We start from the raw sequence: 27,030 nt of genomic DNA on the forward strand, positions 1-27,030 counted from the left end.
AAAATCAAATGAGAACACAGTTGGAATCAAATGTGAATGGACTTTGCAACATTTCAGGTTTGTGTATTTTTTTTACTCTGTCTCTCTTCTCCTGTGCTACCTCAGTGCCCCCGTCCTCTCCAGGCCGATGAAAATAATATGCAGAATGCATGAAAACAGATGTGGGTGTCATTCTCAACAAGAACTGTGGGCCATCCCAGGTTCCTGCTGTCCTAGGTTGCTATCAAACCTGATAGCTTCAGTCTCCTTCAAACTGTATTGATTCACAACAGTCCATCATCTTGTTTAACTTTGGGATCTTCAGAAGCATTTTCGGTAGTATATTTTCAAAATAAAAGACCTTTCCTCCTCCTCCCACAGGCTGAGTTTTCACTTGAGTAATGGAACAGAACACAGTTCTGTTCAGTAGCTGAAATATCATATGCTCCTGGCAAAATAGATTCAGCCAAGAGCAAACTTCACTACTCAGCACCCTTGAGAGAATGATACTTTTCATTACAAGGGGATATGATTTAATGAACTGGATGGATTCACTTGTTTCTAGTGGTTCTCTGGAATTTATGATGATCCCCAGATGATGAGTCACAATTTGCATTTTAAAAGACAGCTGATAATTCCATTGAAAAAGCATCAGACTCAAGAATCTACAAGCAGTCTTTTTATAATTTAGATATGGCCTGGTCTTCTTGTTATCATAGTAGGCATTATATTTTATTCCTTAAGGGGTATATTATTAATTCAACAACTCTGCTAACTACATTCATGCTGAACAAAGCTGAGAAAAGCCAGCCGTTGTTGATCAGTTATGTACTAGCCGGATTTATCAGCCTTGGCAACTGAAACTCAACTTTTCAGTTTTATTCCTTTAACTTCCCCATACTGTCTGCCAATCACTTTTCTATAACCTCTCCAGTATTGTTTCTCTGTACACTACCTGTTATCCAAATACATATGAAACATAGCAAAGAAGAAATTATGTTTCCATGCATCTGTCAGGAAGCGTTTAATACAGTGATAGTAAACCTTTTAGGGAGTGAGTGCCCAAACTAAAAGGTCTTCCAGCACCTGGTGTTACCTGGTACCAGGGACAAGACTTCTAGGGGGAGGGACTTCCACCTTCAGATGGTGGGACTTCCAGGGCAGGACTTCATCCCCCTGCTCTCCCAGGCCTTCAGCTGCCTCTCCAGACACAGCTGAAGGCCCAAGGGCAAGGGGGGAAGAAAAGGAACAGATGCGCACTTGTTCCTTCTCTTCCCCTGTCCCCCTGGGCCTTCGGCTGCTTCTCTGGAGGCAGCTAAAGGCATGGAATGGCCGAAGAAGATTAGGAACAGGTGTGTGCCATGAAAAAAGTTCTTCATCATGGGTCTAATACATCTAGGCAAACAAAATAAACCTCTGCACATAAAATGAAGTGAAAACAGTTTTATTCAATTTATTCTAGAATACATTCCTGCTGACCAGCTCTGTCTACTGTAGATTGAATTTGCCACATTTCGTTATTGGTGGTTATTTAATCTCTATTATTTATCTTTCTCTTCCACTAGGACCAAACTATACATGGTAGTCATGTGAAGCTTATCCATATTACTTTTTCCTATACAAAATATGACTTCAGATATAACTGTAGTCAAAAGTAGAGGAATAATAATAATAATAATAATAATAATAATAATAATAATTTGTATCCCGCTTCTCCAGAAGATCACAGTGGCTAACACTAAGAACATCCCTAAAATACAATAATCACTTGGTACCATTGTATCCCAAACCTCCCTAACCCTCCCATCCTATTAACCACTTCTCATCCATTACTTTTCCCAGATAAAAATCACACCATGTGACTCTGGAAACCAGGGCTTGGATCCCAGCTCAGCCATGAAACCCACTGGAGATCTTGGGCAAGTTACACTCTCTCAGCCTCAGAGGAAGGCAGTGGCAAACGTCTTCTGAGGAAAATCTCACTAAACTACAGTTCCCAGAATCCCAAAGCATAGCAAGGTATGGGTCTTCCAGCCAGAAGATGTGGGACTTCCGGCTGGAAGAGGTGGGACTTCTACCCAAGAAGGTCAGGGCTTCTGGCCAAAAAGGGGATGGGACATCTGCCCTGAAATGCATGGCCCCTCATTGTTGCAGCTCAGTTTTCCAAGGCAAACCAAGCTACGATAAGGAGATGGGCCAAGCACGTGTGCCCTGTTCCCTGCTCCTACTTGCTATGTCCGCTACATGCCCTCATAGATGGCTTTGCATTCCAGAGATGGCACGCGTGCCACAGGTTCACCACAATGGCCCTAGCTGCATATTCCGCTTTGAGTAAGAAGATATGGCTACTTTTTTTTTACTCTATCTACTTCAAAGAATGTGGGCAAGCTGATGCAAATATCTTCCAGCAATCTTCCATTTTAAATGTATCTATGGACTAACATATTGACATGTTTCAGTTTGGATTAGCTCTGTTTACATTTTAATTTTACATATCTCCAGAAATAAGTACATAACTAAAAGTCTCAGCCACAGTGCATAGCCCTCCCAGAACACTGGTACATTGAACAAGGCAAGACAGGTGAGAGAGTGAGGAGTCTGAGGTGAGTTGTAGTTCTGGCACAAGAAAAGCTCACTTGACAGGGTTTCATTTACCTGCCTAGGACGGAGGAGTAAGGCAGGTGAGGAAACAACTGCAGCCTTGGTGTTGCCAGAGGACAAAATAGGAATCTTGGGATTTAGGTGTGGTTGAGCAAAAGGGTGTTCTCTGTCTCCTTAGGTGAGGAATCATAAGGAGGAGAGAACAAGTGGGTAACTAGTAATGACAAAAGGGGTAACTGTGCTAAGCACACTGCAGTAAAAATGACAAAGAATCTCGTGGCATCTTAAAATCTGCTTATCACCAAGGTTTGGTGGAGAGAGGAATGTTGGGGCATGTTGAATCAGGATTAAACATGCAAACATGCAGAAGCCATGCACATAGAGCAGGAATGCCACTGGAAGGTCTCTGCTCTGTAGCCCTTGTGCAAGCTGCAAAGGAATAATCCTCCCACGCAAAAGCTGCTGGCCAGATAAAGAACTGCTGAAGAGCTGAGTTCTCATAAAGAGGTCTTTTGCTTCCAGTATGTACAAACAGACTATCAAAGTGCTTTGCCAGACTCCACAGAGCATTCAGATCACTCTGTTATATACAGTTCCCTTCTTGGGGTTTGAGTCCTTCCCCCTCCTGTGATATCACCCAGGTCCCTGTCACGTGACAGCTGTGACTTTGCAGAATTGAAGCCTCCTGGTATCACCTCCTGGGACTCTCTCATCAGCTTTCTGTGACTAAGGACTCTCCAAATGCTGATTCATTATGTCTTCCACCTGAACTTAGATATCCTTGTGATGTTTGCCCAGTTCCAAGCTGTGGCTACATCTCTGACATTTTCTGCACAAGAGTGCTCTGTACTCTGATAAGGAAATCATTGGATTTAGTGCAAGGTCTAGTTTTTGCTTTTGGTTGCCATCAGGGGCAACACTAGAAGGAGGGGGGAGGGCTACACCAGGTGACACTGTAAGGGGGGTGACACCACTGCTCCCCCAACATCTGTCTTTCAGCAGAAACAGTCTATGGCATTCACTGATATCCCTTTAAACACTGTACAGATGGTATGAGTGGAGTGAGGCTCAGTAGGAAGAGAAAGGATGTGTTTTAACATGCAAACATGCAGAAGAGGCCCCAGGTTCTTTTTTAAAAATAACATTTTATTTTGTAAAAAAAAAGAGAGAGAGAGACATATTTAATTCTTTACATTTTTCTTTAAAAACATTACAGTACATCTTACTAAATTTTCACTTTAACCACATGAAACAATGTACATATGAACCCATTTAGGCTATACATATGATAGTGTAATTTATAAGTATACTTTTATTTTTGCTAGTTATTTATGTCAGAACTGTTGCCATTACATTCATGAGTTTTATAAAGTTTTTTCATCATATCTACACTAAATTCAAAAAATAAAGGGTCTGTTTTGGTTTGTTCATTTAGCTTTGAATAATCAGGGCATTATGAAAACACCTGGTTCCCAACTTAAGAAGCCACATCTGCTTGTATGAATAGCTCAGCATTGTACATTTCTCCCAAGATCAATATTTATAGATCTTGTTTGTTTCCCATGTCAACATTGCTGGAGTCAATTAGTGCCTGCAAAAAATAAGCAACTTCATTAACAACTAGATTATTGTTTCTCTTTATAAAGATAAAAAATTAATTGTTTAGTTTACTAGAGTATGAGAGCAATGGACTATTGTACTACAGAAGATTCCAAGTGTTCTCCCACAAATACAGGATTGTGATAATCTTTTCCTAGTTTCTACTCTATATTTGTACCATTTTTCAGGGTCCCAGCTTCTGTCTCCTCCTCCTCCTTTCTTGTTTTGGCCTTAGCTTTGTACCAGTTTTCATCCTTGAAATATTGGAGTGTGTGTGTGTGTGTGTGTGTGTGTGTATCAAAGTGGCTGTGCAGACAGCCCCAAAGAGGCAGCCTCCAGGTGCCACTTTTACAGCCAGACTGGGGCCGCAGCAACCACATGCCACAGCCCCGATCTGGCCTTTCCAGGATGCAAAAAGGAGCCACAAAAAGTGGCTCCTTTTTGCCCCCTAGAAAAAGTGATAGATGTGGTGCTGTGGCTTTATGGCACTCCTTCAGTGCAGCATTTAAGTTTCCATAACTTAAAATTTATACCATTTTGACAATGATCCTTGTAAGACTCCTTTCATTAATGCTGTTGATATTCCTCTGTCTGCCAGTGGTTTTATTTGAGAAGGCTCATTAGCCATCTATAATGGTCTGGAGCCACAAACTATAGCAAAACAACTGCTTTCTCCATCTGATGAGATTTGCCAGTATCTTTCTGCTGTTGCAATAAGCGCGTGTGTGTGTGTGTGTCTGTGTGTGTGTGTGTTCAGATTTTCTCTTTTTAAATACCTATTCTACACAAATCAAAACAAAATATCTAGTATTCTCTACCAAGCTTATACCAGTTTTGCAAAGCTTTAACAATGCTGTATTTTTCCCATTTTCTTTTATTGCTGTCATGACTTGCTCTCTCTACATGCTGTTACTGCCCTAGCAGGTTTTTTGTATCTGCTTTGAAATGCTGTGCACTTACAGAATATCCATGTCTTTTAAATACATCATTGCAATTTTCACTTATTTTTGCTTTTTGTCTGTCTCTTTCTGCTTATTGCTGACAAAGTTTCTGTTGGTTTCTATAGTTGTAATTATGTGAAGCTGATTTCATGTATTCAGTACTACTTACTAGTTTCTCATAATATGTTGATGTTGCTTGGTAATAATTTTGCTGTTCCAGTCATCGCCAACATTGATAATGTCTGTATCCTTCACTTCAGAGATGAGGAAAATGCAATCCATGGGAAACAACCCTTTTTGTGGCCATGAAGCCATGCCAGACATACTCTACATTCTCAAATTTAAAAGGATTTGGGGATTATTTTTTTTCCCTTTCAAACCAATGGGAAAGATGGAAGCTCCCACAAGATGTTGCAGTAAACTGTAATGAAATTTAGCAGCTTCTCCCCACAAAAAATCCAAAACACAAGAGGAAGAAAATCAGTCAAAAATAAGCCATAACAAAAATGGCAATGACATCATACCATCATACACTAAGTCTTGGCTTGGCAAAATAGTTTCCTGCACCTGTAATGCTGAGGGATTAAAATTGTTCCTCGACCCTCAATTTCAAAGTTATGTTTTATATTAGCAGAGGAATCATTGTCCATTTTGCATTCAGTTTCTTGCTGAACCTGGAAATTTTTTTCTAATTATATTTCTGTAAAGGAAGAAAGAACAATAAGGGTGAGAGGTGTTCAGTCAAAGTCAAAAATTTATTGCCAAATGCCTTTGCATCAAACTATATCCAAATAACAAAATATATAAAACATCAATTGTCTAATAAGCATCCTACGTATAATCATTAAAAAATTAAATTTAAAAATTTAAAATAATATAAATAATATAGATAAATAAAACAAGTTTAAATATAATTGTCACCTTTACAGTTTATAGCTATCTCTGCTAGGTATTTCTGTCTGATATTTTTAGCAGCAACAGCAAACAAAGCAACTCACCAAGTTCAGTGAATGAACAGAGTGTTTTGCCAGTAGGGCATGCATATTTGTGACTTTTCTCTCTTTTTTTGGAAAGTAAAAGCTGCTTCTGTAATAGTCCCACAGATATTTCTGCATCCGTAACAAATGTAGTCTAGAGGTCTGTTTACAGATTATGGTTTGAAGAGTAGCAACCTTAATTGACAGTCTAAATTGAAACGGGGACATAAAGAAAAATAACTGAACGTTCTGTTTCTCTCTATGTACTTCCTTTCAGATTAAGAAGATGTTTTTCTGGCAAACTTATTTAGAATCCAAAGTGTACTGAGCCAAGGGGGGATAGATTGTGATGCTTATTTTAGTGCATTTGTTTTTTAAAAATAAATCATACATCTCAGTGGGAAACCCAAAATAAGGCTTGTTATTGGTGGGGAAAAATGTTGCTAGAGCTGTATTTCCATTTGTGAAAGACCAATGAGCTTAAACTCACAATTTACAGGGATGTTTTTCTAAACATGCTTAGGTAAGGAAAAATATTTAATTTTTTACAGCTGCAGCCTATTATATTAATGAAACAACCACATCAAAAGAGCAAACAAATGAATGTTAGGCAGGAATTAGTGGCAGTGAGGAACTGAAAGGACCCATGAGTTTAGGTTGTGTTGGTGCACCTGGTAAAGCCTAGGTGCAGAGGGAAATCTTCTGGTCAGAACAGTGGCCCTTTCAGCCTACATAATTATAGTGCTATGATCCTGTGTCCTAGGAAATGCATTTTAGGGAGGAGTATGTACAATTCTCAGAGAGAAAGAGAGCCCTAGTGTCTCATCAGACTATAAACCCCAGGATTCCATAAATTGTTGCCATATGACCGGAGCGCGGCGGAGGAGTGTTTGGGGCAGAGTTGCCTTTCCCCCACGGACCATCCAGCTCTCAGCCAGCCCAGCGGTGAGGCGAGGGAGGGGATAAAAAACCCCTCCCAGTTCCATCTCCACCGGAGCGCGGCGGAGGAGTGTTTGGGGCGGAGTTGCCTTTCCCCCACGGACCATCCAGCTCTCAGCCAGCCCAGCGGTGAGGCGAGGGAGGGGATAAAAAACCCCTCCCAGTTCCATCTCCACCGGAGCGCGGCGGAGGAGTGTTTGGGGCAGAGTTGCCTTTCCCCCACGGACCATCCAGCTCTCAGCCAGCCCAGCGGTGAGGCGAGGGAGGGGATAAAAAACCCCTCCCAGTTCCATCTCCACCGGAGCGCGGCGGAGGAGTGTTTGGGGTGGAGCTGAATTTCCCCCATGGGTCATCTGTCCGCAGCAGCTCGACGGGAAGGGAGGACAGGCGATTGGTAAGTGAGACCGAAGGTCTCACAAGCCCTTCTGATTGCGGCAAAGTGGGCTCCAATAGGAGCCCAGGTCTCCTTCCCACGAAGGGGGGATATTGTGTGGACTCGTAGGGGGTCTATTGACTTTCCTTTTATATAACCTTTCTGTTTCTTGGAGGTTCTATGAAGGGAAGGTAGAAGACCGCAGAGTAGCCATTGCCGCTAAAGAAAGCCTTGAGCTTCAGCCTGTCATAGTCCCAAACTGCATCAACGAATGAATAGAGACTTTTTATTTGGAAGTTTAATGGCATTTACTAAGACGTGCCCGGACACACTATTATTTTCCTAGAAGCTAAGTTGATATATAGTAGTCAAATTATTAGCAATTGCTGCATATATTGTTTGGAAAATTGATCAGAAATTTGTTTGTTTTGGTGAACCAGAGAAGGTATTGGGACAATAACTATATGTATATAAGAGAAATTTGATTGAAAGACAAAGCCTAAGTTAATACAAAAAGGAGAGAGGTAGGGGAGGGAAAATGGCTACAGGAACGAGGTCAAAAGCCCAAATGCAAACCTTTACTCAAGCTAAAATATATTCAAACTCTAGAAGAGGTTCCATAGAGACTACAGACAAACACTCAGATATTTCAATGACAATTCTGAGAGAATTGAGGGATTTCAAAACTCAGAGTAGACAAGAATTGAAAGAAACAAGAGATGAAATAAGAGCAGAAATTGAGGGATTGGCAAAAAAAATGGACAAAATTACAAAAGAATTAACTGATATAAGAGAGGAAGTTGAAGAAGTATCTGAAAGAACCAGGGAATTAGAGGAAAGATCAGAAAAAATATATAGAGATAGAGAACAAGATAGACGTAATATATTAATGCAAGAAATTAGATACAGAGAAAGAAGTGCAAAGATTTGGGGATTACCAGAAAAAGAAAACGAACAATTAATGGAGAGCTTGATCCCAATACTAGCAAATTATATGAACATGTCAGAAGAGGCGGTAGATATGTATACAGAAAAATTATTCAGAATTAACTCTACGTACGCAAGAGAAAGGAAGTTACCTAGAGATGTGGCAATATGTTTTACAAATAATAGAATAAGAGAAAGACTGTGCCAAATTAATTATGAACAACCATTAGTGATAGAAGGAAAGGAGGTGGAGATATTTAGAGACATCCCAGCTCATGTTTTAAAACGAAGACAAGAGTACAGATTCCTGACTCAAGTCTTACAAAAAGGATCCATAAGATACAGATGGGAGAAAGTGGAGGGTATCACCATCCTATACAAACAAAAAAAATACAAAATAGAGTCAATAGAACAGGCAAAAGAATTTTATAAAAAACTCACTGCAAGAATCAGAAAAGAGGAGGAGGAGGCAAGGAAAAAAGAACGAAGTGAAGGAAAAAAAGAGGAAGAAGGGCCAGGATTGGCAGATGAGCAAACTTCATTTAATTTGGAAAATCAGGAGGGGGTTGAAGAGGGATTAGCAGAAGAGGAAATTAATTTAATAGAATAGTAAGAATAAATGGGGAGGGGAATAAGGATTGGTTCCTTAAATGTGAGAGGCTTGAATAAAAATCACAAGAGAAAAAGAAATATTCCATTATTTAGAAAAAAGCCATTTAGATATAATCTGTATCCAAGAGACTAAGGTACGTCGTAATGAAATAAAATTTCTTAGAAACCCAAGACTAGGGAGTTTTTTTTTTTTTTTCAGCAGAGGAAAAGAAAAGGAGAAGGGGGTGGCAATTTATGTTAATAGAAAATATGACACAAAGGAGATTTTCAAGGACAGAGAAGGAAGATATATTGCAGTTGAAATTGATTTGGATGGCGAAAAGTTAGAAATGGTGAATATTTATGCTCCCTTGGAGAAAAAACATGAATTCTTCGAGAGATTAGCTAAAGATTTAATTAATTGCAAAGGGAAAAATTTAATAATTGCAGGAGATTTTAACAGAGTGCTACAACCGAAAAGGGATAGACAATCTAAAAAGAAAATTAACAAAAATCAAGGGAAGCTACCTAACAAATGTTTCGAAATGATGGAGGAAAATGTGTTAGTGGATCTGTGGTCACACTTGTATGAAGATAAAAAAGGTTTTACTTATTATTCAGACGTACACAATTCATCTTCAAGACTCGATCTTTTTTTGGTATCCAGGGAATTGACTAACAGAATAAAAAAAATGGAAATTGCCCCAAGAGTTTTAACAGATCACAATCAGATTGAATTAACATTAGAAAGTCCCTATGAGAAACATCAGTGTCAATGGAGACTAAACGACAACTTAATTAAAGATGAAAAATTTGTGCAATATATGAAAAAAGAAATAGGCTTCTTTTTTAATGAAAATATGACAAAGGAAGTAGATATAAAAACAGTTTGGGATACATTTAAAGCGGTAGCCCGAGGTATTCTGATAAAGAAGGGAGCAGAGATCAAGAGACAGAGACTGGAAAAGGAAAACAAAGACAAACAAGATTTAAAAATATTAGAAGACTTGATGTTAAAAAATAGGGACAACGAGAAAATAAAAAAACAATATATGCTTCAAAAACAGAAGCTACAGTACAAAAATACAGAAGAAACAGCAAAGAAACTGAAATTGGTTGGTTGCCCAGTACCTACCGAGGTTAGAAAGAGGCATCCAACCATCTACTTGTGTTGGATACCTTGTTCTTACCGCCAAGCGATTCGTGATTACAAGAGCAACACCAGTGAGTCCAGGAGGAATTCAGAGTAAATCACCCATGTAGAGACTTTGGCCAAGAAATTCATAAGGGCTGGTCAAGATGTTACGTTGTGAAGGGGGAATAGTGAGACACGGCAGTGGTAGATTTTGACTTCCATGTTGGGAGGGGTGAACGTCCCTTGGTTTTTATTCTGAAGTAAGAAGTATTATGTTCAGATTTTACTTCAAGACAATTAGCCACATACTCAATTTGGTTATATAGTGATATCACAAAATCAAATCAGAGTGCAGGTAATTCTGTTCTCTTCATTCTGGCACAGCTGTAATGATGGGGAGAGGAATTATAGTGTTTTACAACTGCTGTCAGCACAAATAGGCAATGGAAAAGGGATAAACAGGTAAATACAGGAAAGGCTTTTGTAAACCTCCAGATCTCTGTCAGGCTTATAATGGCAATTTTCTAACATTAGGTCCAGTTTTAAAGAAAAATGAAAATTGAACAATTTTTAAATTGTCTATAATAAATGTTTGTAGGCTCAGGATAAGAGAGGATGTAGAGGGGACAGAACTGGAGGAGTCTTCTATTGCTTGTACTTCCCCAGAGAGTGTCAGCTTAAGCTGAGAATCTAACCAACATCAGCAGCATCAGCAGTATTATTTTCATAGTGCACCTCACCTTATTTTAAGTAATTGGTTATGGCATGCAGCAGTGAAAATTATATTAGTTTCTGGGTAGTGCTAAAATATTACAATAGCATATTATATTTGATGTCTCTGCATTTTAGTGTATCTTGCTACTGTTTATCTTATATGAATTTGTGGAAGTAACTTCGATGAACAAAGTGGATACTATGGAATTTCATGCCCCCACTGTACTGATGATTGCCAATTTGGACAGCTTGAAAAGGGCATTGAATTCGAGGAAAAAGCTATCAATGGGTGCATCTGCACTGGAGAAACAATCCAGTTTGACACTACTTTAACTGCCATGGCACAAGGCTATGGAATCCTGGGAATTGTAGTCTGTTGTGGCCCCAGAGCTCTCTGACAGAGAAGGTTAAATATCTCACAAAATAACAAATCCCAATATTCCATAGCACTGAGCCATTACAGTTAAAGTGGTGTGAAATTGGATTATTTCTGCACTGCGGATGCAACCAGTGACTACTTTTTGATATAGTACAGTGTTACCACACATCTTATTTTCCTCAGACTTGTCCTTTTCAGGGCTAAAATTTCTGTCCAGGTGGATTTTTGAAATGTCTGAGTTTCATTACAAGGACCAGAATGAAGGAAGTGGATAATCAGGTGGCAGAGCTCTAGGTAGGAGGAGGAAGAGAGATATGCCAGGATAAAGCAAGGCAAGAGAGGCCCCCAAAGCAGAAAGCTTCAGCCTCATGGGGGTTACCAAGTGACCACCCTGCTTCCAAATGGGTCAAGGCTGTTATCACCATTGTTGTTGCCACAAGGGCCACCACCATCCTTCTCCATCCTGCATGGAAGGTCTTTCAGGGAAGAAGGCAATGGGAATAGGAAAAGCTCCCCAACACCATTACTGGAATGTGGCCCAGATACAAGAAAGGTCTGTCTTGTCACTCAGACTAATTCAACTGAGGAGTAGTGGCTCCTCTTACAGCTGCCCAGAGCTTATAATGTATTTAAAATAAGAATCATCATAGGAGTGGGTGGACTGAAGTAGTCAATTGGTAAATGAGTCCTCTTTTCCAAATACAGGGCCCTCAGTATCCATCGATTCATGATCCATGGATTCACCCATCTACAGACTGAAAATATTAAAAAACATATAAATTGGAAAATGCAAATTTCGTTTTTTGCTATTTTATATAAGGGACACCATTTTACTATCCCATTGTATATAATGATACTTAAGTATCCGCAGATTTTGTTATCAACGGCAGGGTTCTGGAACCAAACCTCAGTGGATACTGAGAGCTCACTGTGTGGTAATCCTAGTATAGTAGCCATAAACTGAAGCCATACATTATACATGCTACTTCTGCACTGGAGGTCATTCTGTGTGTGTGTGTGTGTGTGCGTGTGCGTGTGCGCGCGTGCCAGCGTGCCCAGGTCACTTGTTGATTTATGGCAACTCCCTGAACTTCATAAGGTTTTCTTAGGCAAAGAATATTCAGAGGTGGCTTGTCATTGCCTTTCTCTGAAATATAGTCTACAGTGCCTGGCATTCATTTGTGGTCTCCCATTCAGTTACCAACCCGGCCTGACATTGTTTAGTTTCCAATATTAGATTGGATCTAGTGACTGCGAGATCTATAAGTAAGCTTACTTTCTGGGATAGTATGTTTATGTCTGCTACTTGCAGAGAATGCAAGCTGATGTGTTTGCCTGCACATGGCTTCTCATAGATATCTGGTTGGCCACTATAGTGGTACTGCTACCAGGACAGGGTGGCATAGTTCTCTTAGAGCTAATCTGCATTGTAGAACTGATGCAGTTTGACACCACTTTAACTGCCATGGTTGAAGGTTATAAAATTCTTGGATTTGTCATTTTGTGACATATTTAGCCTTTCCTGTCAGAAAGCACTGGTGCCAAAACAAATTACAGATCCCAGGAATTCATAAGTGGGGTCGAACTACATTTTTTATATTGTATACTATACTATATTTATATTATAGACCCCTGGTGGTGTAGTAATTAAATGCCTGTACTGCAGCCACTCACTCATAAACCACAAGGTTCAGGGACATAGCTAGGATTTTAGGAAGGGGGGGGTCCAGACTAAGTGCCACCATTATAATGGGGCTTGGGTGCAGCGGCGCAGCAGCACACACCATTCATTTTTCTAATGGAAGGGGGGGTCCGGATCGCAAGAACCCCCCCCCCTTGGCTACGTCCCAGCAAGGTTGTGTGTTCAATAGCAGCCAGGGGCTCAGAGTCGACTTAGCCTGGCATCCTTCCAAGGTCACTAAAATGAATACCCAGCTTGTTGGGGGCTATTAGCTTACACACTGTAAACTGCTTAGACAGTGCTTAAGTGCAGTGATAAGAGGTATAGAAATATACTTGCTATTTCTTGCTATTATTTCTAAAGTACAGATTAGATCCTTGATAATGAATGATATCATCTCTTAGACTCTTCTAATGGCCATATTTGTTTCTCAGTTTGTTTGGCTTATACTTTCTCCCAGAACTGAGATTCAAGGCAGTTTGCCATTTTAAAAAATGCCATAATGCAAAAACACAGTTTTAAAAGTTATATTATTATACACTACTTGTATATTTTTAAAAATGAAAAACAGATCAGTAAAGAAGAGCAACACCAATTTTTTAGTAACACCTTTCACAGCAGCTTATTGCCAAAGCCTACCAGAATTAAAAAGATCTTTGCCTGACAACAGGAAGCAGCAGGCTAGCCTCCACAGCCTGGGAACAGCCACAGTGAAGGTCATTGATGCCACTCTAAGTTCAGACAAAATGTGATAAACTCATATGTATGGGAGGCATCACTACACAGCTATCTTACAAGATTTGGCATGGTAAACCAAAGCAGCACAAGAAAATTATGTGAAGAATCAAACAAGAAAAAGAGTTTTAATAGTATAGTCCGCCTTCTCCATACATGGCAGATCCGTTCCGCTCCCCTCCCTGCATATGGGGAAAAGAGCGTATGCTCAAACCCCATAAAAAAGAAAGGGGCGCGTGCTCGCGGCAGCGCACGAGGCGTGCAGCATGAGTACACGTCCCATTAATTCTGTTGGGCCTTGCCTTCTGAGTAAACTCAAAGCTGCAGAAGGCAAGCCCACCTATAAGGAGAGCCATCTGTCTACTTATGAGAGACTAGAGCAGTGTTATGCACTGCTTCTTAAGAAGTCCAGATGCAGTGCAGAACGATTTTGGTTTTTTTGTGTAAGAGTATGCAGGTAAACTTCTGGGAACAGGCAGCAAAGTTACTGAGCCACTGTGAGAATCACAATTAGTCAAAGAAGCATCCCAATAGTGGTTATGTAATGTTGTGTCTGTCCTAAATTCAGAGTGCAGAACAGTCCCCCAAGTTCTTCTTTATCCATTCCTTCAAAGTTTGAGAGTGTTACAGTATGAAGACTGGGAATAAATTCTCAGCAACCAAATGACATTACTCCTCTTAAGACTATCTCTCATCATTCTCTTTGTCCATGATAGGCTGATTCACAGAAATCAAAATGACACAAGGCACAATATTATTGTTTATTAATAAATTCATGTTGATACTGTTCCTAACATTTTTATTACTTATTTCACATTCTCCAAAATCTTCTTGACTTGAGGATTTTTTTAAAATGATGAACTAAGAAACTAGTGCTAAGGACAGAGAAGGGTGGAAAATGTAGACTTCATAGTAAATATAAGAAAGAGTACCTCAAAAAAGGATGTTTTACAGCTGAGAAAAATGCAGACAGTGATAATCAAGTTGATGAGAGGGCTGACATAACACCACTATAAGGTAAGGTTGACAAGTGAAATAAGGAACAAAACTCATATACTTTAACAGTTGTGTAGAAGAGGGGATTTCAGCAAGTTTTGCTTCTTGTCTGAAAATTTGCTCAAATTCTCTTCTACACAACCATGAAAGGTACAGGTGTCCTGCCCCTCATTTGACCTGGCAAACCTACCATAAAAAAAATTATGAAAAATATGGCATGTCCTCCCAAAATCTAGAATGAGGCCCAGTCCCACCCACTAATTCCACAAGCCACTAAGACATATACTTAGCTTACAAAAAATGAGGAAGAGAAGATATGGCATAGAAAATTATGCATGGTGCGGAGAAAATGGATAGTGATTTTCTCTGCCTTTGATACTACTATATAAAATGAAGCTCAATAAAGATTCAAGACAGAAAAAATGAATTACATATTTTTTTTTTCATGTACTACATAGTTAAACTGTAGAAATTCCTACCACAAAACATAGTGATGGCCAACAACGTGAGTGGATTTTAAAAGGGGATACTTTTATAAAAGAGGTGCTTATCATGATTCCACAATCATACAGGGCCATGGTTCTGAATGCTTGCTGCAGGATTCTACTACAGGAATGAGAAATTGCTCTCATGTCATGCTTGGGAATTTTTCAAAGAGAACTGGTTGAGTAGTATGGAGAAATAAGATCCTTGACTACACAGGGCTTTGATCTGACCCAGTGTGGCTCTTTGTTCCCCTTTTTCTTAAAGAGGAGCAGAGTGCCAAAAATGAAGTATGTGGAATTTTTTTTTGGGGGGGGGGGAGAGAATCCAGTCCATGTCCTCAAAAGTCCAAGTATTGGATTCAGAATATAAATCACCACAGCCTTGTTATAAGTATAAGACTTAAAGGTTTTCTTCAGGGACCACTGGTAAGAACTGAAGCACAATCTTAGAGTTCCACTATAGCACTCAGTTCTTTGTAGGGAATGAGATCAAGGCTGCATCTATTTACATACTAGGCAGACCTGCAAAAATGCTGCTCTTCCATATCTCTGGAAGCTGCCTTTGAGATGATTTCTTAGGTTTTTCTTTTCATCCTTAGCTATAGCTCAAAAACAGTGCAAAGCATTAAAAAGAAGAATTGTGAGAAATCCTTTCAACAATTAGAAATGTTTTCCCCTTGATTTTTCTTTCGCAAATAGCTACTGTGTGAGAGCAGTAGGAAATTATGTTTCTTTATAGGAGGTCAAAAGAAACTCATGCTTCTGATTGTGTTTATTCTCACAGTGGCTTGGCAATTAGCATTTAGCAGCTGTTGTTTTTCTTCCAGAAGAAAACTAGACCTGTCACTTTTTTTCTCTGTGGGAATGCTCCCAAAGACAAGGAACCTGCAGCAGGCAAGCTCAGCCTACGTAACTTATAAAAGCAATGTCTTCCACCCATTGGCTGCTGTGCTCACTTTCTACCTTGGAACATAGTTGCTCTACATAATTGATGGTGGAAAAATATTATTTAAATATCCAAGACAATAAAACTCCAGAGAGCACCATGGAGCTGTCTTCTGTTATCACTGTTATCACTAAGCACACGGTGGTTAGAATAGGAGGCACAAAATGTGGTGTGTCACAGATACATAGCTCCTTTGCAGCAACAAGACCTTGTTTGTAAAGGAAGAAACTGAGCATGAGTCTCACATTCTAAAAGCACAGTATAGTATTGTATAGTATAGGATAGGATAGGATAGTGTTTCTGAAGTTACATGTTAATCTTGGGACTTGTGAGTTCTCCTTTTAAATTTTCATAGGTGCATTTGAGGGATGGAAAGTCTCATCATTATTTATTTCCTGCTCAAAAATTAGTTTCGTGATCTACCTCTTTTTCGGCTCTATGAGGCCTATTACGGTAGTACATGCTCTGGTAACCTCTCGATTGGATTTCTGCAATGCGCTCTGCATGGGGCAACCCTTGTACCATACCCGGAAGCTACAGATGGTACAGAATATGGCAGCCAGACTGGTCACTGGTACTTCCAGGGCCAGTCATATTACACCTGTACTTAAAGATCTGCACTGGCTGCCTATTCGCTTCCGGGCGCAATACAAGGTGTTGGTTATAACCTATAAAGCCCTACATGGCTTGGGCCCAGGATACCTAGAGGACCGCCTCTCCCCATACATTCTGCCCCGCACCCTCAGGACATCTGGGCAGCAACTACTGAGGGTCCCAGGGGCTAGATTGGCCTCCACAGCAAGGAGGTCATATACCATCATTGCCCCGACCCTCTGGAATACGCTGCCCATAGAGCTCCGCTCGGCCACCTCCCTGGCCCAGTTCAGGAAGGAATTAAAAACCTTCCTGTTCCGACTGGCCTTCCCAGACACAAGCTCCAATTAATCCTCCCCCCCTCTGACAGCAATGGTACTTGGTTGATTGGTTTTAATACGGGTTTTAACAGTTTTATTGTATTGTATGTGATGATGTACTGCATTTATTGTGATTTGTTGTGCACCACCCTGATCACAGGAAGGGCGGTATATAAATAAAAATTTTATTTATTATTTATTTTATTATTATAAATGAACATTGCAAATATAATTACCATTTAAGTATGCCACAACAAAACAAACTACAGTCGTCCCTCCTAGTTCACGGGATTCTTGTTTGTAGTCTTGAATTCCCACAGACGGGAAGCCAGGAGGGACAAAATGGCATGTTGAGGAGCATGCAAACATTATATCCAATGGGGCTTGGATATTTGTGGTATTTCCAATTCATGGGGAGGTGGTCCGGAATGGATCCCTTTGATTCAGAAAGGATGACTGTTTACAGTCAACTAAACACTTATCAACTGTCTCCAAAGCTCCACGCATCCAAAGGGGTGCCAATGCAGAATATGACTGTAATTCTTCTCCTTATGCTGTTCAGCATTATTTTAGCCTTGGATGTAAATCTACAAGCCTTTGTTCAAAGTAAAAAGGGTATAATCCTTGAAGTTTATCGCACCGGGATGGATTGGGAATGGAACGAAAGGGGCTGGGAATGAGTGGGGGACGCATTTTACCACACAGAAATGTCCCCATTCCATTCCATTCCCTTCCATTCTGTTCCCCATCCATCCCACAGGAGGCAATTTTTGAGAATGGTTACTGAACAGTTCTCAAAAATCGCATCCTCTGGGACGGATTGGGAATAGAAGGGAAGGGAACGGAATGAGCAAGGGACTTCTGTGTCCAGTAAAATGCGTCCCCCACTTGTTCCTTTCCCTTCCCAGCCCCTTCTGTTCTGTTCTCATTTTGTTCTGGAAATCCTGTGTGGTAAGGTTTCTTATTTGAATGACATGGGCTGTATCCAGACTGCAGAAATAATGCAGTTTGATACGATTTTAACTGTCATGGCTCAATGCTATGGGAATCTGGGATTTGTAGTTGATTGTGGCACCTGAGCACTCTAACAGAGAAGATTACATATCTCACAAAATGATAAAGATGCGGCACTGGTCTGACAAATGTGGTTGACACTCAATGTATCATTTTTACCCTTTTGTGTCCAAAAGGGCCACCATTGTAATATCATTGGGATTCATACCTCAAGACATCACCAGAGGCCATTCCTAGGTTTCTGGTTCTGGCTCTTAAATTTTCAGCCCTTGAATGTTCCTGACTTAGCAACCTTTCCCACAAGGTCTCTTAGCACTGAGGTGTCTTGATTTGCCTCTTAAAGAGGCATCACTTAACACAAATGGCATGTTAACTACAGCATGTATCATTACCAAAGCTAGATCTGACAGCTCATTTTAAACAGTAGTCTCTGCTGTACATAAGTGCTCTTTCTCACTGGGAAAACATGGGTGTCCAAATTCAGGACTGAATCCAGGAGTACAGGAGTACTCTTTGTTAAGTGATCTGTTAACTGTATAGTTTAGAAGACTGTTGGCTTTGTTACTCAGATGCATGAATAAATTTTAAGACCTTCCAATTTAAGTAGAATAGAAAGATTAAGAAGAATTCAGTTCTAAGATAATGATACAAATTAAGGAGAACTACATTCCAGATAATACATCTCCATTTACCCAGCCAGACTAATCACCTTATTATCATCCATCCTGTACAATGTACTGTTCAACAATGCTTATCTTTTGGGACAGAGAAAAGTATTTTGCAAGAGGAAAAGGCCCAGCTAAAATTGCTTTCTTTTCGTCTTCAGACAATATCATACTTTTGCTTCCTATTTCTCATTGTCACTGTCTTTGTAATTTATGGTCTTTTCTAACTTAAAAAAATTCATCATCAACTACATGATCTATCAGTGGCTGCTATTTGCCTATTTTGTAGAAAAATAAGATTTTCTTTCCAAGTCCCCATTTATCAAAGATTTAAGGAGGTTTTTTTACAATTTACTTTTTCCTTCTGTTCTGTCTCTTACTTTGTCAGGGCAAAAAAAGGGGGGGAAAAGAAAGTGTAATAATCAAGAAATCTGTTGTTCAAATCATACCTCTGACATGAACTCACTAGCCTCAGCCTCAGTCCCCAGATCTGTAATATGGGGGATAATTACACAGTCTGCCCTCCGTATATGTGGACTTGCCATCCACGGACATAAGCATATGCTTAAAGGGGGTGGCACTGGCAGAGGAGGAGGAGGAGGAGGAAAGAGAATGAAGAAGAGTGGAGAAGAGGAGGAGGAAGAGAAAGGAAAAGGAAGAAGAGCAGTGGCAGTGCAATGGAGGGGGAAGAGGAAGAGGAGAAAAGTGGAGAAGATGAGGGAAAAGGAGTAGAGGAAGAAGAGGAGGAAGAAGAAGAGGAATGGGAAAAGAAAGAGAAGGAAGAAGAAGAAAAGGAGGAGGAGGGAGGAAGGATAAGGAGGATGTGTGGAGCCCCAACCAAACCAAACCAGCCCCACACTTGGTGCTTCCCTGGGGCACGAAGGCAGTGGCTGTTGTGTGCCTTCATGTCATTTCCAACTTACGATGATCCTAAGATGAATTTATCCTGGGGTTTCTTGGCAAAAATTGTTCAAGGTTTGCCCTTGCCTTCCCCTGAAGCTAAGAGAATATGGTTTGTCCAAGCACACCCAGTGGGTTTTCATGATCGAGTTGGGACTCAAATCCCAGAACCTGTGGCAACAGGGAAGAAATGGAGGAGGGGAAGAGGCAGAGAAAGAGAGAAGAAGAGTAAGAGGAAAAAGGAGGAGGAGAAAGAGCCACTGGGGGGAGATGTTGGCAGAGAAGAAGGAGGGAGAAGGAGAATGAGGAAGAGCGGAGAAGAAAAGGAGGAGGAAGGAAAGGAAAGTAGCACGAATGGTGACAGAGAAACAGAGGAGGTAAGAGGAAGAGGAGAAAGTAGACAATGTGGGGAAAAAGAGGAGGAGGAGGAAAAGGAGGATGAACTGTGGCAGTGATGGAGAGGGGAAGAGGAACAGGAGGAAGGCGAAGAAGAAAAGGGAGGAGGAGGAGGAGGAGGAGGAGGAAGAACTGCAGCAGTGGCAATGGGGAAGAAGAGGAGGAGGAGGGGAGGAGGAGGGGAGGAGGAGGAAGAGTGAAAAAGAGGTAGAGGAAGAAGGAGGAGGAGGCAGGAAAGAGGAGAAGGAGGAGGAGAAAGGGCTGCGGCAGCAGTGACAGGGGGAAGAAGAGGAGGAGGAGAAGAGGGGGAGGAGGCAGGGAAGAGGAGAAAGAAGAGGTATCCCCCTGCTGCCTGCAACAATAAGAATGGTCAGGCTGGCATCGGGGAGAGGGTGGGGGGCAAAGTGCCCTTGTCCTCAATGGTGGTGTGGCCATGTGACCGTGACACCATTGAGTTCTATGGGACTTGAGCATACATGGATTTTGGTATCCGTGGTGTGGTCTGTTCTGCATATACCAAGGGCCCACTTTACTTGATAACTGTATAAGGAATGCAGTTGAAGACTGTACAATTGAAGACTGAACTATATAAAATATTAATTCCATTTCCACCACTATTTCTTCTCATATTAGTAGTAGTAAAAGGAGGAGGAGCAGAAGGAGAGATAGTAGTAGCAGTATCGAAGAATGAAGACTGCATCCTTGTAAAAAAAAAAATTTCCAGGATATGCCTCTGGCCTGTTAGCAATTTTTCAACAAAATATATGGCTGGCATGGTTATTTATGGTACAGAAGATTGGAAGTTAATAAAGAATTTAATGTCCATATAGTAAGAAGATCCTTACTAACAATTTGGAATAAAATCAAAACTAAATTTTATAGTCAGTTATGGTGCTGGCTATCACCCCAAGAAGCATGGAAAATTGGACAAGCAACACAACAGAAAAAGCCCCTAAAATATGAAGATCTCATGAAATGGGAAGGAACGAAACCAACTTTAAAAACAAACAAGGAATTAGAAGATGATGGGCATACATGTTACTGTTTCCATACTGTCAAATCAGTGAAAGATTTAAAATAGATGCTAAATTGGAAGGCTTCAGTAAAACTGAGGATGAATTAGATGAGATTTTATTAAAATCAAACAAATCCACAATATCTAAATTATATGAACTCCTTCTGAAAAGAGAATTAGAACATGAAATTATAAAAGAAAGCACCATTAAACGGGCGAAAAACATAGGCCATACAATTAATCTGTAAAATTGGGAGAAGGCATGGGGTCAACATCTGGACTCTCCATGGACATAAAAGAAAATTTCCATAAGGTGGTACACTGTTGGTACTTCACACCAAACAAGCTGGCCATTTTAAAAAAAAAAGAAGAAGAAAAAAGTAAATGTTGGAAATGTGATAAAAATGATGGAACATTATAGCACATCTGATGGACATGCCCTCTTGCAAGTAAATTTTGGGAAAACATACACAACATAATACAAACAATATTACAAATTCAAATTAAATTCAAGCCAGAAAGTTTTTGTTAAACATTATAGAAAAAAAAAAAAAAAGGGGTGGGGGGACACCTACAAATTCTTTTCATTAATATGTTCTCTCTAGGACTGTCTAGGTCCTCCAGTACAACTCTGTGGTCAACTTTAACTAAAAGTTGGACTGAAAGACAATTTGTAGCTACTCCAGTGCCATTCTATGGTCAGTGTATGTTGGACATTGACCACAAAGTTGCACTGGAGGACCTAGAGATTCCTAGAGAGGTGTCCTCTCAGGTAAAAACAGTGTTTTTGTTATTTGCGGTTTTTCCATATTCACGGGGGTCTTGTTCCCCTAACCCTAGCGAATATGGAGGGATAACTGTAGTGTGATAAACTCCTATGACTCTAGAGGTCACAGTTTGGTTCCCCCTTCATCTTTGGAAACCCACTGGATGACCTTGAGGAAGTCACATACTCTCAGCCCCAGAAAACCCCATAATAGGTCACCTTATGGCCAACATAAGTTGGAAACAATTTGAAGGTCAACAACAACAACAACACACTTGTGTGTGTGTGTGTGTGTGTGTACACACACACACACACACACACACACACACACACACACATACACACCTAAATAAATTAATGAGGAAAGAAACAGCCTAATCAATGAGGCAAAGTAAACTGTGTCTTGGACTTGTCCCTTTATTTCTATCTTTATTTGTTGTCACTATTTATTTTGCCTCCAATTTATTTTTGCCTTTCTCTGTAGGTCTCATTTATTTTACGTTCATGTTTCCAAGATGTAAGCAATGGGATGGGTGGAAAGAAGATAAGAAGGAAAAACAGAAGCAAAACTCTAGAGGAAAAGTGAGAGTATCTGGGCTGTTATACACCTAAAAACCAGCAGACAATAGCTATTCCTAGATGATAACTGCATGGATCTTTTGAAGTTTGAGTTGCTTAAAAGAACTGCAACTACATTTGTTTTTGAGATTTTATTTCTACTACATCTAGTACCTTAAAAACCATTCATATTATTTCCAATATTAAATTCCTACAGAACTGGACTTCAGATAACATATTGGAAATGTTCCTCAACTTGCTTGTTTTTTAATTTGTGGCCAATGCAGCAGGGATAAAATGTATCTCTATTACGACTTCAGGTCATATTTACCTCCAATAAACAGAACACCACTTTGGCATTTGTATTTGATAAACATGGACTCATGCTGTGTTCGAAGATTTTTACAGAAGAATGGTTTATCCTTAATATCCCAAGAGCAGGCACAAACTTGTACTGATCTATGATCAGTCAATGGTGATAGTAGTTCCTTGCTGTTAGGGAAAAATTGATTCCCCACCACCACCACTTCAGTGATGTATAGTCAGTTAACCTATATGTTTTCTTCTGGAAAGTTGTGGGGGAATTTGTCTCAATCTATGCTCATAGCTCAGTCTATGCTGTTACAAGTTAAAACTGTACTAAATTTTTTATATCAAAGAGATTTGTGAGACTGCAGTCTGATTGCTATCATTATTTGCCCTTAAAGCAAGGTCTGATCACAATTTGGAGTTTGACAAAAGAATTTTCTATGAGACAGGATTATCAATGGATGTCTCTTTTATGAGAGATGATAGTTAAGAGGTAGTTTCTACACTCTTCTAGAGTCTTCTCTGGATCTGTGACAGTAATCAGAGTTGGGAGAAAGTGTGTCAGTGTGTTCCTTAACTGCAGTTTTATGTCACACACATGAAGGTGAGCTGTAAAGTAAAATGTACACACCTCTCTCTTGAAATTTGATGCATGCTATGAATTTATAGTACAGATTTTGCCCCTGCACATTTTCTCCTTTTACAGTCAGCCCTCGGTAGCCACAGACTTGCCATCCATGGATTGAAGCATCTGCATTGTCATTAGGGACAACATCAATTGTTTTGTAGCAGTGCATGCATGCAGCTGCATTGCCATTAAGTTTTATTGTCTGCAATGACAGCATGACTGCATCCATACACCACCACAGGACAGTGGGGGTTGTCTCTAATGGTAGTGCGATTATGTACACTTCTGCTATTGGGGACAACAGATCCTGAGCATCCACAAATGTCGGAATACATGGGTGGTCCAGAATGGATACTGAGGGCCAACTATACAGTGTGTCTGTGTCATACATGGTCACGCTTATGCTGAAAGCCACTCGCCATAAAAGGCAGTGGCACATGCGCCATGCTGCACTGCATGTACAAGCCCCATTATTTTAAATGGGGCTTGAGCATCCGTGGAATTTCCCTTACGTGGAGGTGGTGGTGTCCAGAACAGATCCCCCACGTAAGGGAAGGGCACCCTGTATATACAGACTGTATGTACAGATGTTTATCTTTCAAGGAAAACCATATTCAAATAGCATAATCCCTGGGAAATTCTCACCTCCTTGGGAAGAGTATGCAACAAGATGATATATGAGAACATGCTTCCATCAATCTGCCAGTCACAATGTTTGACAAAAGGTTGTGCAATTTTAGTCCAATGCATGAGACATTAGTGTGACCTAATTTGGGGAAAGATGAAAAACAGAGAAGAAAATTATAACTGTTAAAAAACAGTTTATCATTCCTCACTATTGAATACTAGTCTATTTTCAGTATGCCCTTGGCATATGTCCTCCCAAACCTACTACTCATCTTTCCTACATAGATGTTTTTCTGTGATTGGCCATAGAAGAAGAAAATGAGTAGGGAAAAGAAGGAAGAAACTGAGTGGAGAACTGAGTGTTTAGGATACTAGACCAGGGGTAAGGAAAGAGAGAACGGAGTGAGGCAGAGGGAGGGAAAGACTCCCAAGTCTAGTAACACAGACTACCCTTCACAGATGTTTTTAAAGTTTTCATTTTTAATAGTTACTCATCAATAGCAAGTAGGGGAAAAATGACAAACAAACATGGCAAAATAGAATCAAAACTTTGCTCCCAGGAAGACACAGTGTGGGGATCTGAGAGAAAAGAAGTCTAAGAGTTGCATTTCTTCAGAATTCCATATAATGCAAAAATTGGCCTTGTACAAAATGATGAGTCTTCATTCACAAATAAAATTAATAGACCCACATGCAGCAAATGTGTCATTTCTACTCTGCCCTTTTACTCCAATTGTCAGTTGTCCAATAATGATATTAATCAAGTCCTGTCAAGCCAATTGTACATGCTGAGATTCTCTAATGTTTTCCAAGACCAAGCAATTTTGAGGTGCACAGCCATCAGAAAGAAGGAAATAAAATCCTTCCATAGCACTTTTTCATTATTACTAGAACAAAGAGGCAATAACCACAGTTCATTACAGAATTTTATTGGCTAGCCTGTCATGGATACAGACACATTAGGAACTTGTTTCCAGAAGGAAGGTACTGCTAGACAGGTAAGCTATAAGTGGATTTGGGATCCCAGCAGATTGCATTCTCTCCAGCACAAAAGAAAAAGCTTTGTTTTTACATCTCAGAGTTTAGCAGCATAAAGATGCCAGGGGTGGAATACTTTTAAAACATATTCCTTCAACTTTGCAGAAACATTTAAATAGTAAGGAAGCCCAAATTCGATTCCACTGGGATCTAAGATGGGTATATTTATATCTACTTCCCAAACCAGAATTTAAAGGCCTTCTGGAGAACAGGGATTTCCTTTGGAGCACCTTCTCTCCCTTGCTTTCTACAAACCAGTCCTCTCACTCCTCAAACAGTTGAGCCATTAGAACTGGGCACCAGCCATATTAAGGAGAAATGGTACTCGGGGACTACAGATATGGAGAATAAAGAAAGACAGTGCCACTTGATAGCATCTTTGTTAGTGGCATGAGGACTCCACTCCAGGTTTTATTCCAAACTTCCAAAAATTTATCCAAAAAAATGAACTATCACTCCAAAATAGAATTAGCATCTTGGATAGCTTCAGACAAAAAGTGTGTGTGTTCTGTGCCTTCAAGTAGTTACTGACTATGGGGACCCTAAGGCAAACCTATCATGGGAATTTCTTGGCAGGATTTGTTCAGAGGAAGTTTGACATTGCCTTTCCCTGAGGCCAAGAGCATGTGACTTGCCCAAGATTACCCAGTGAATTTCATGGCCAAGTGGGAATTGAACCCTGGTCTCCAGAGTCATAGCCCAATGCTTAAACCACTACAACATGCTGGCTCTAAAGAAAAAGTGGGGGAAGTTTTTTTTTTTTTTAAAGGAGGGGATAATGCTATTTTATTCCCACTAAGGACTTTTTCACACAGGGACCTATGTGCTTCCATCCCAAAAATGGTTAAAGTGTTGGCATCCCAGAAAAGCAAGCAAATTTGCTAATGCTTATCACATACACAGCACAACAAGGGGTGAAATGCACATTACTTAGGCAAGAAAGTGGGTCAAAAGTGAATTTGGGTTTCAGACAGATGAGGACAAAGACCCTTGCTAGCTTGGAAACTGCTTTTTTGTGCATGCTCCAAACTGTCATTCCCACAAGTGCATGCACACATTCTCCAGAGAGGGAAGGGAAACGGGGAGGAAAATCCTCTTTGCCCCAGAAGCTGTTTCAGAGGAAGGCAGGCTGAAGTTTCCCTTTGCAAACTCCCATAAAATCACACGCGCGTATGCGCACACACACACACACACACACACACTAGAGAGAAAGAGGAGGTGGCTGGTCCATAAATTTGCCTGATTTCAATGCGGGCTGAAACTCCCAGATTCCTTCCTTTTCCAGGACATATCCTCTACTTCTCCCTCCCGTACATGAGGAATTCCAAAACATCCCCTCTCTTGCTCTCCCACCAGCTGTTCCATGCTGCAGGAGGAGGAGAGCTGCCACACAAGAGAAAGAGGTGTGTGTAGGGGTGTGTGTGTGTGTGTGTGTGTGTGTGTGTGTGTATCCCTTTAAGAACAAGGCTTTCTCCCTCCTTGGCACAGCAAGGAATCCTGGGAAATCTGGGAACAGGGAGAATTGGGGTCATGGTTTTCAGACTGCTGCAATTATATGAAGAGAGTGAATTCGAGAATGAACTGGACATGAAAGCACGGTATAATTGCGAAAATGCTTATTACCTGAATCACCTCACATTCTGTTTGGAGTGTGACCGGTTTGTGCGCAGCGTCATCTGAAAAGCAATTGCAAAATTGTCCCCAATGCCCTGGATGACCCTGCATTGTGACCAGTTTAACCTTCCAGTTATCCCGGTGTGAAAAGGCCCTAGGATAACTTTTTCACAGGACCTTCTATCTTTGTAAGTGGACTTATGTCTGCAAGATTAGAACTGCATGCACTTGTGTAATATGTGCATCCAACAGAGGATTGTTCTTAGGTTTCCACATAGCAGAGCTAGCAAAGTGCCCAATAATAATCTGTGGACAGTGGACATCAGTGCCTGATGCAGTCTGCAAGGTTGATTTACATTGTGCACCAATGCTCATCACACAACAATGCATATCTTTTCCTATGTGCATCAGGCACTCTTGTCAGTGTCCCATTACACAACTTCACAATTCAGTAAACAAGTTTCATACTGACTCTGTTATATAGCTTTGCTCTTCTTGTTGTGTGCCTTCAAGTTATTTCTGACTTATGGTGACTTAAGGAGACCATATCATAGGATTTTCTGGGGCTGAAAGTATATGACTTCCCCA

The sequence above is a fragment of the Sceloporus occidentalis genome, unplaced genomic scaffold (genome assembly GCF_023333645.1).
Source record: "Sceloporus occidentalis isolate IW3139 unplaced genomic scaffold, rSceOcc1.0.p SCAF_2, whole genome shotgun sequence".
Classification (NCBI taxonomy): Eukaryota; Metazoa; Chordata; class Lepidosauria; order Squamata; family Phrynosomatidae; genus Sceloporus; species Sceloporus occidentalis.